Source organism: Elgaria multicarinata, chromosome 10 (genome assembly GCF_023053635.1).
Source record: "Elgaria multicarinata webbii isolate HBS135686 ecotype San Diego chromosome 10, rElgMul1.1.pri, whole genome shotgun sequence".
Classification (NCBI taxonomy): Eukaryota; Metazoa; Chordata; class Lepidosauria; order Squamata; family Anguidae; genus Elgaria; species Elgaria multicarinata.
Window position 1 is genome coordinate 11,416,387 of NC_086180.1, and position 7,418 is coordinate 11,423,804.

At 45.1% G+C, this 7,418-nt stretch overlaps 1 pseudogene; it reads right to left on the bottom strand.

Moving 5' to 3' along the window:
- Positions 1-332: 332 nt before the first annotated feature.
- Positions 333-7,030, bottom strand: LOC134404829 (ferritin heavy chain B-like; annotated as a pseudogene).
- Positions 7,031-7,418: the final 388 nt, after the last annotated feature.

Below are 7,418 nucleotides of genomic sequence, written 5' to 3' on the forward strand. Positions count from 1 at the left end.
TTATGCATGATTTGGAGAAAGTGGATAGACAGACATTTTACTTCCTCTCTCTTAATATGGGAACCAGGGTTAACCAATGAAGCCAATTGGTGGGAGATGCAAGACGGACAGAAGAACTTCTTCTCACATCCCATAGTTAAACTATAGAATTCCCTTCCACAAGATGTAGTTGTTTTGTAGACACAGATATCTGGAGAACCACAAGTTGCCCTCTCTAGAGCAATTCAGCCAAGCTGTTATCATGGATCAGAGTACCAAACATTAGTTTAATTGACAATATCTCAGTTTATTAATTTTTTTTAGGGAGTCTTCACAAGGCATCAAGATGGAGCTCAGCTGCTCTTCCCCAAGGTGAACTTGTTAAACAGGTACTCTCCCATGCCATTCTGGGGCACCCCCAGGTGTTTTGGGTTGGTGAGGGAGTCTCCCAGCTGCTTGATGCCCTTCATTTTCTCTTCCAGGTATTCGGACTCCAGGAAGTCACACAGCTGATGGATCAAAGAGAAGGATGGCTGATGTTCAATGAAAGCTTTAGCCTAGCCTTTGAGAACACACTGAAAACTGTATACAAAGAAAATTAAAAACTCCCTTGAAACCGCTGTGGCACCCCGGTTGTGGAACGAGCTCCCCAGAGAGGTCCACCTGGCGCCTACACTGTACTGCTTTCGTCGCCAGCTGAAGACCTTTTTATTCACTCAGTATTTTAACACTTAATTTTAACTTAAATTTAAATTTTACTGTTTTAACTCTGTATTTTAATCTTATAATCAACTTTGCTGTGTGGTTTTATTCTGGTTACGCTTTTTATACTGTATTTCATAATTGTGTTTTTAACCTGTTGGATGTTTTTTGTAGTTTTAATTTTTGTGAACCGCCCAGAGAGCTTCGGCTATTGGGCGGTATAAAAATGTAATAAATAAATAAATAAATAAATAAATAAAAATTGAAATGAGTTAAACCATTGCAGAAGCTGTAATTTCAATTCAACTCCTTGAGAAATGAGATATGCCATCCCAAGTAAAGTCCAACATTCTACAAGAGGGGTGGAGAACCTCTTTTGACCCGTAGTCTGCATTGCATTTCAAAGAACCCCATTGGCTGCATTCCAGTCATGGGTAGGCAGAAGGCAAAATTGTTGGGGCCAAGAACAGCACCCTCTTACTGCCAGTAACTAAGCCTTAGGAAAGGCACATCAATGTTTTAGAATGGGGGAAAAACTGGACAAAAGCCACAAAATGACCCAATGGTTGGAGGAAAGGAAGTATGGCCAGGGGAAAGGGTAAATGGCCTTCCACAGACTGGGACTCACAGAGACCGGGATTTGCCCCATTGGCCTGAGGTTCTCCACCCCTACTCTAGAATTTTAATGCCAAGAAAATATGCCATATCATGTAATGCTTATATCCAGAAATGCAAATTTAATTGCTGCAAAAGTCAGAAGGGCTCAGAAATGCCAACAATACATTTAACCCCCCTGCTGTGGCAGTAAGGCTTCCGAATAATACAATGTTTCAGAGTTGAGACTCACCTGAGGGTCTCCCTTCTCTGTGGCCAGCTTGTGGAGATCCAGCAGGGCCTGGGTCACCTTCTTCTCCAGCTGAAGGGCCCTCTGCAAAACTCTAGGGTGTTCCCCCTCTCATCCTGCCCTGGCTTCTTTGTGAGCACACAAAAACCACATTTAACAGCCCATTACAAAACCAACACTTCTTAAATATGAATACTGATGTAGGGCTAAATGTGCACTCATCAAAACCATGTTGCCTAGCTCACAGCAGTTCATTATCCATTGAACACATGCAACCTGGTGGACTTCCGTTATAGCTTTAAGCGACCTTTAGCCTCTCTCAATAAGACAACACATCAATGTTCAAGAATGGGTCAGGGACAATAATGAGTCCCAGATAAAAAGACTATTAGCTCCACCTCTCATGTTTCAGCATATCCCAAAGACTCCAGTATTCATTGATTCTGTCTTCCCAGCAAGAGGGACTCATGAGTCATCATGGCCTTGCCAGTAAGACCTCCCCAACAACCTAGACCTGTTTCCTTGATCTAAAATGTACTGCCTCTAAAAAAGCTAATTGAAAGCCAGATGCATGGTTTTATTGCATTGCTTTTATCTTGGCAAGTGGGTGTTGTTTTTTATACTTACAGATTCCACTGGTTTTAATTAGGGGTGTGATCCGCTCCGATTAGGAGCGTAGAAGCAGTAGCGGATTGGCCTGCTCCGCCTTACCCAGAGGCGGAGTAGGAGCGGACCGCGGACCCCCTAGAAGCAAGGCGAAGAGAAGCGGCCATTTTTCGGAGCTCCTAGTTCAGGCGGAGCGCTCCGGTCGCCATCTTGAAAACATTTCACCATAGGATTGCATTGCGGCAAATAATCATGCATAACTACGTTCTTTTTGAAGCTATCGTTCTAGAAATTCTTGTGCTCAGAGAGTCGTGGATGGGGGTCATTTTGAGACCACTCTCACCTCTCTGCGTTGTCTGGGTCGCGTGCTATATTTTTGTGAAAATCGGGTCAACCGCGCGGCTCAAACGGCGTTTTCGGCTTTTCGCCCATAGGATTGCATTGAGGGAAAGACTCGGGCATAACTGGGTTGGTTTTTAAGCTATCGTTCTGAAAATTCTTGTGCACAGAGAGTCGTGGATGCGGGTCATTTTGAGACTACTCTCAACTTTCTGCGTTGTCCGGGTTGCGCGCTAGAAGTTTTTTAAAAATCGGCGGGAAAAATACCTTTTTCAAAGGGTTGAGGGGCAGAGTCAGCTCCCGGTCATGATGATCCCAAAGTTAGAGGAGGGCATAGGCAAAACAGGTAACTTGGGATTCTGGGAAACTTCTCTTTCTTCATCTGAACGGGCTTTTCCCAGTGTTTTTTAACACAGTAGCCCCACCAAATGCACAAACACAACCTGAAATCATATACTAAGCCAAGAATAAGAGATAGAAACACAGCACTGCTCCCCACCCTAACTTTGGGGAACAACTGAAAAGATGTGGTGCAAGGGGATGAGCTCCCCTAGGGCATCTCATTGTGGACGTGCCCCCACTCTCTCCTGCACTGGAAGGCCATTAGAGCCTTCCAAAGAGAGTAAAACGGTGGAGCAATGCCTATCATGAGTTGAAGTGAATGTTCACTTTTTAGTGGTGGAGCGATGCCTGTTATGAGTTGAAGTGAGCGTTTACTTCTTAATCTCAGAGCTGTTGGTGGCTGTCTTGAGTTGAACTGGCAGCTGCTTCCCCCTCCCCCGGGCACGTCCCCCTATTGCTGGTAAAAGATAGATATAGCCTTTTTTAAAAAAATCTTCTTGCTGTTTATTCAGCAACACTGCTGCTTTTAATTCCACCCCTCCTTTGTTTATTTATTGATTTATTCCATTTTATATGCATTACTGGCTTATCCTTGGCTCACTTCCTTATGCCCCCAGAAATGCCAGCTGCATGCCTGCCTGCCTTCCCTCCCTCCTCCCCTGCCCACCTTGCAGGGATGTTGTGTGTGGGGTGCCCGATTTTCAAAAATTCGCCAAAAATCAGGGGATGATGGGATTGCTTTGAAACTTGGCGTGCGTGTGTATATCCCCATGAGGTGTCATGGTGCCAAACATGAGGTTTCTAACTTGAACAGAAAAAAAGTTGTATAATTTTTTAGCTTTCAATGCAAGCCTATGGGGGGGAAACGGAGCTCCGGATCCGGATCCGGAGCTCCGGGCGGAGCGGAGCGGAAGTGGGCGGAGCGGGGGTGGGGCGGAGCGGCCCGATCCGGAAAATGGCGGATCTGCAAGTGAAGCGGAGCAGGGGGTCCGTGCACACCCCTAGTTTTAATGTATGTGGGTAGGTTTTAAAATTATTTTATTAAGTCTTCATGTTTTGTGAGCAGCCCTGGGAATACGATCAAAGAAAGGAATATAAACCCTTACAAGAAATTATAATGTTAAGTAACCATGCAAATTGCTTTGAGAGATGTGTGGGTTACAGAGCCTAGCAAGGTCTAGGAGAAGCAGTTTCTCTTAGGCCTTAGCTAGATGATGTGTTAGCCTGGTGCGAGGCCCGGGCTCGCCCCTGTGTGTCCAGATGACACACAGGGGATCCCAGGCTCAGGCAAGGATAACCCTCCTTTGGCCTCGGATAACTGGCACCGCTTGTGGCCCGGTATTTCCCGCGGATTCGGGCTGAGCCCAAGAATGCAGGTGTGTAGACCAGTCCACCGCTTTTCCCAGCTACCACAATTACTCGCGAGTAGCTGGGGAAAGCAGCGGATGGGGCGCAGTGCTCCACAGGAGCGCTGGGCCCATCAGGACAGGAGGAGAGATCGGGGGTGGGGAGATCGCTGGGGGGAACCGGAGATCACGGGGGGAAATCAGAGATCATGGGGGGATGTGGAAATCGCAGGGGGGGAGTGGAGATCGCAGGGGGGGAATCACGGGCAGGGTGGGGAAATCGGGGGCGGGGGGGAGCAGGGAAACCTTTAAAAAAAACACCTTTGCCACTGGTGCGCTCCTGTGCACCCAGCCCTTTAAGAGTAAAACAAAATGGTGGATGCGACGGGGCTTTCCTGTAGCCCATCGCATCTGACATGTGGAGAGGAGTGACAACCTGTGCTACTTCTAGTGAGGGCTGGCCCCTCCTCACCACCAGATTATCAGGTAGGTCTAGCAAAGCCCTCAGTGAATCCTAGCCTCAGTACTTCCCAAATTGCTCACCTTGATGTCCTGCAGGACAACATCCCCCCCCCCCACACACACACCTGTTCTGGTATTTCAGGAATTTCTTAACATGTTCCCACTCTTCTGGGATTGCTCCTTTAGGAACTTGACCACATGGCACAAGGCAACATTATCATGGTCAAAGTGATAGGACTAGAAGAGAGTAGAGCAGATGGAGCAAGACCAAGTTTAAAGAGGAGACAATTTTCATTAGCATTTCATTTAATAGTTAATATTATGCCCCAGTTCCAGGTAGTGGATGAACAGGATGTTCTCATACAAACAGGGATCGCCTTCCTTTTTGTGTTGATGGACACTTCTGGAATTCTGAATGGGTGTGATGGGCACTCTCACAAAATGTCTGTCATGGGGACATCTTGCCCATTCATAAAATGGCTACCATGGACACTCATCTCCCAGAAGCCAAACTAATGAGACTAAAAGAAAAGTAACTTGCCCATAAACCCAGATACACGGCAGAGGTGGGCAGCTCTAAAATGCAAAACCATATTTCAAAGCCAAATAAAATGGAATTGAAGGCCAGCCCTTCGATTTGTAGCAAGTCAACCTTCCATTAAAAAAAAATCCTTAAGAAATAAATTAAAAATCAGAAGGGTCGGGGAGCCTGGGGAGCCCCTAGAGAGGTGTCACATTGACACCTCATTAACAAACCCAGAACTAGAAATTCACACTTTGGATTGTGATGCAACATCTGGAAGTAAATCTATTGATGGACATGAAAGTCTGCACAACTAGGCAAGTTGAGAACTTCTGGTGAAGCTCAAGATCCATTTAACTATTCATTGAAACACATGCCTCTGCCATTACGCCCATGCTCAAGAGTTTGGGCAGGCTATGCCATTGCTACATAAAGGTACTCCTTATTCCACTGTCTTATAGTGAAGAACTCATGAGCCTTAGAGGAACTTTGCAAGCAGTCACCTGTATTACACCCCAAGAAAGATCTCTTGTGTTTTTGAGGAAACACAGGTGGTAGAACAGAAACTTCAGCAAGAACAACTTGAAAAGTCACAAAGCAATAGGAGAGGGTGATGCTGCACCTGTTGGGTAGCTTTTTTATTTTTCCATTATTGTTAGCTGCTTTAAGCACTAGTTTTTGTTGAAAGTTAAACATCCCATGATGTTGCTACCAACATGGAAGCATGAAGTTGCCTTTACTATGAGCATATGCTACATTGTAAATGTTGTAACATTACACTGGTTCTAATGCATGCACTGTGGATGACAGTTTACAGGACCCTGCTTGAGATGCAAAAGATCACAAACCTTTTTAGAAGAAAATCACATCTAACCCCCCCCCCCCAACCATTAACTAGTACCAGACAGAGACTTTAATTTAGCTAGGTCTGAAAAACACACACAACTCGTTCCTTTTCCTGCTTAGTCTAATTTTGTTAAGGGTAGTGTATATTTGCATGTCCATGCAGCTAATCCAGCAATTCAATGCAAGCTTGCTTGGAATTAATTCTGATTGAACACAGTGACTTGGGTTCTAGCTAAACAACAAAGCAAGGTCAAACATACAAGCAAGCAATAGCAACTTACCATGGACGAACACACATAGCATACAGCTCCAGGTTTACTACTACTACTACTACAACTCCAGTCCGCTGGTCTCTGTCCACCACTCTGCCGCTAAGATCATCTTCTTGGCCCGCCGCTCTGACCATGTTACTCCACTTCTGAAATCTCTTCATTGGCTTCCAATTCACTCCAGAATCCAATATAAACTTCTCCTGTTGACCTTTCAAAGCTTTTACTGCTCCTGCCTATCTCTCCTCTCTCATCTCACACTACTGCCCCGCTCGTGCTCTCCGCTCCTCTGATGCCATGCTTCTCGCCTGCCCAAGGACCTCTACTTCCCTTACTCGGCTTCGTCCTTTTTCTTCTGCTGCCCCTTATGCCTGGAACGCTCTTCCAGAACACTTGAGAACTACAAACTCAATCACAGCTTTTAAAACTCAGCTAAAAACTTTTCTGTTCCCTATAGCTTTTAAATATTGAGTTTGTTCTGACTCTATACTGTTTAGCTTCACCCTACCCAGTGCCTGTTTACACTTCCCTGTGCCTGTTTGCATTCTCTTTCCCTCCTTATTGTTTACTACAACTTTATTAGATTGTAAGCCTATGCGGCAGGGTCTTGCTATTTACTGTGTAATCTGTACAGCACCATGTACATTGATGGTGCTATATAAATTAATAATAATAATAATAATAATAATAATAATAATAATAATAATAATAATAATTGGTTCACAGCTGTTTCACAATCAGCATGGAAATTCTGGCACCCCTGAGAAGCCATTTCTAGATCCTAGGAAACTCAACACCTAAGATAATCCCCAGACTCTATTATCATAGGAAGGCATGGAACCCTGGTGCCATTAATTCAGCATAGAAGCAGGTATGTGACTGGCTGATAGTGTCAGCCAATGGCAAGCAGTGTCATCCTTAATACAACTCCCAATCAGCTTTGGGGATGGGAGGAGCATTACACAGATGCATGGAATTTCCTGGTGCAGAACCAGCTCTAATAGTAATTAGGGGTGCCTGCCTTGCCTAAAAACATTTTGATCCCACACACATTTACTCAGACAATGTAGTGAAGGGAACAGAAGAGGGATGGACAACATGTAGCCTATAACCCCCGTCAGCGCTAGCCAGGATAACCAATGGTGTGGGATGATGGGATT